Source organism: Penaeus vannamei, chromosome 29, assembly GCF_042767895.1.
Source record: "Penaeus vannamei isolate JL-2024 chromosome 29, ASM4276789v1, whole genome shotgun sequence".
NCBI lineage: Eukaryota > Metazoa > Arthropoda > Malacostraca > Decapoda > Penaeidae > Penaeus > Penaeus vannamei.
Window position 1 is genome coordinate 15,370,737 of NC_091577.1, and position 2,500 is coordinate 15,373,236.

The 2,500-nt window shown below is 53.8% G+C and overlaps 2 protein-coding genes across 15 annotated transcripts in view; one reads left to right on the forward strand and one right to left on the reverse strand.

Annotated features, from left to right (window-relative positions):
* Positions 1-2,500, reverse strand: part of LOC113808424 (transmembrane ascorbate-dependent reductase CYB561) — a 127,570-nt gene that overhangs the window by 95,768 nt on the left and 29,302 nt on the right. The gene's annotated exons all lie outside the window — the stretch shown is intronic.
* Positions 1,744-2,500, forward strand: part of LOC113808370 (protein Fer3-like) — a 28,607-nt gene continuing 27,850 nt past the window's right edge. For both annotated transcript variants that reach the window (XM_070142282.1, XM_070142283.1), the window contains exon 1: positions 1,744-2,500. This exon is cut by the window's right edge and continues 878 nt beyond it. The gene's annotated coding sequence lies outside the window, so the exon portion shown is untranslated.

Genomic DNA, 2,500 nt, shown 5'->3' on the forward strand with positions numbered 1-2,500 from the left:
CTTTTAGAAATGAACAACCAAGTGAATAAACACTTACGCGCGCACGTGCACATACACACATGTATAAACTCCGCACGTGCACAGCCACACGGACACATATCTCCGAACAATGCAGTTCTCGACGCAAAACGATAAACAAAAATCAATCAAACGAACCCACAGACCGTCACAGACAAATCACTTGGGCGAGACGAAAGACCCCCGTTGCCCCCTCCCCCCCCTCCTTTCGGAACACAGCTGCAAGCAGGCCACACACAGATTGACACACACACACATATATATATACACAAAACACACACACATGCACAACACAAACACAACTACACATATACAAACACACACACATACACCCAAACACACATTCTCATAAATACACACACACAGGCACACCCATACACAAATACACACACACACACACACATAATCCCGCCCCCCAACACACACACTCATACCCCCCCGCCCCTCCCACACACACACCGATACACATCAAATATCCGAACCCGATTTGCCAAATAAGAGAAGGCAACCAACCATCGGGGTCGAAACGCAGACACCGAATTTTGCGCTTCTTTATGCAAATTAACCGACCGGAAAATCGAATGTTACGCCAAAGCCGCGTCAGAAAGACTTGGAGGGAGGGTGGGGGGGGGGGGGGGAATCCGTTGACGCGGGCGGGACAGGGCGTGACGAAAGAGGGTGGGGGAGGGGGAGGGCGGGGGAGGGAAGGGAGGAGAACGGGCAGTGGCGGAGAGGGTGCAGTTGAGGAAGAGGGGGAGTGGGGATGGGGAGGAATGAGAGGGGTTGGAGAGGAAGGAGAGGGGTTGGAGAGGAAGGAGAGGGTTAGGGGAGGAAGGAGAGGGGTTGGGGGAGGAAGGAGAGGGTTGGGGGAGGAAGGAGAAGGGTTGGGGAGGAAGGAGAAGGGTTGGGGAGGAAGGAGAGGGGTAGGGGAGGAAGGAGAGGGGTTGGGGGGGGAAGGAGAGGGTTGGGGGAGGAAGGAGAGGGTTAGGGGAGGAAGGAGAGGGTTAGGGGAGGAAGGAGAGGGGTTGGGCAGGAGGGAGAAGGGTTGGGGAGGAGTGAGGTACAGGGGGGAGGGAAGGAGTTGGAGAGGAGGAAGAGGGGGTGAGGAAGGGAGAGGACGGGAGAATAAGGGGGAGGGAAAAAGTGGGGATGGGGAGGACGAGGGGTAGCAAGGATGGGAGGAGGTATAGGGTAGGGGAGAAAGGGAGGGGACGGAAGGGCAAGGAGGGGAAGGAGGAGGAGGAGGAGGAGTAGGGGCGGGCAAGCGATTAGACGCAGTATTATGAGCCGAAGTTGAGGCGCCCCTCTGCCGGCTTGCTCAATTAGACACGTCTATTTGGATTTTATTAATTTACTGCGACGCCGGAGTTATCTATCCAGCTACGGCTCCTCCTCCCCCCCCCCCTTCCCTTTATCATTTAAATGTCCCGATGCCCTCCGGTCTTTAAATTCCGATTTGTATCTATATTGATTCCTTTACTTTACGGCTCGACGCGTGCACGATCTCCAACTTTCGGAACAATGAATTTCCTCCAAGAACAAGAACTAAAAGCCAATGTTAAAAAGTCCAAGCAGCCTTTGGTCCTGCATTACTGCTGTTCGTCAAACCCTTCAATGCATTAACAAAGAAACCTGCAGCTATAACACTCATGCTAACCATATTTTGCATTATTATCAATAACCCAATACCATATAACCAAAAGAGGCCTATTTATTCTTTTCCAAGGCTATGAGACATCAAGAGTGGACATCATTCCTTCTGGAGGAGGAATCCTACCGACATCAAAATCTGAAACCAAAATCCATAGAAACCGCACGCGGGTCGCTCGTCCTTCGCATCAGCCCCTTCCGGAGACGAGGAGGACTCCTGTCGGTCCTCGGAGCATGCGCCCGGCTCCCCCCTCGGCAGCGCCTGCGTCACCCCGAAGGTACGAGGCCTCAACTAATATCGTGGCCAACAGCTGTTCCCTCCCGGCCAATCACCGACACTTGCTGCCACCTTGCCAAACTCTAACCAAATTTTCTCGATGAAATATCTGTCGAATGAGGCTTTCTTGGGCCGTTTTCCGGAGCGCGGAGGAAAAACGACTAACGAGGTTCGCCGGGGAGAGACGCCCCTCGAGCACGGAGGCAAAAACGCCGGCCGGAAGGGCTTCTCCTCAACAAGTCAAAATTAAAAGCCGACTAAAAGTGTGTCTGTCATATACATTTTTGACAGAGCGGGGATATGATGGGGGAGGGGGAGGGACAGGGTGGGGAAGTGAGACAGAAGGAGGGGAGACGAGGGCGTGAGGGGGAGAAAGGGGATTGGACAGGGGAAGGGAGAGGGGGGGGGGAGGGCGTACAACTAATAAAGTAGCAGATTTCCATGATGGATCTTTAATGTCCGCCTCGCCTGCTTGCCCTGCCCTGCCATGTCCCTTATGACGAACGATACAAACGGCCCTTTTTCCCTGAATGTTTCGCCCGGCGCCGCGGTTCG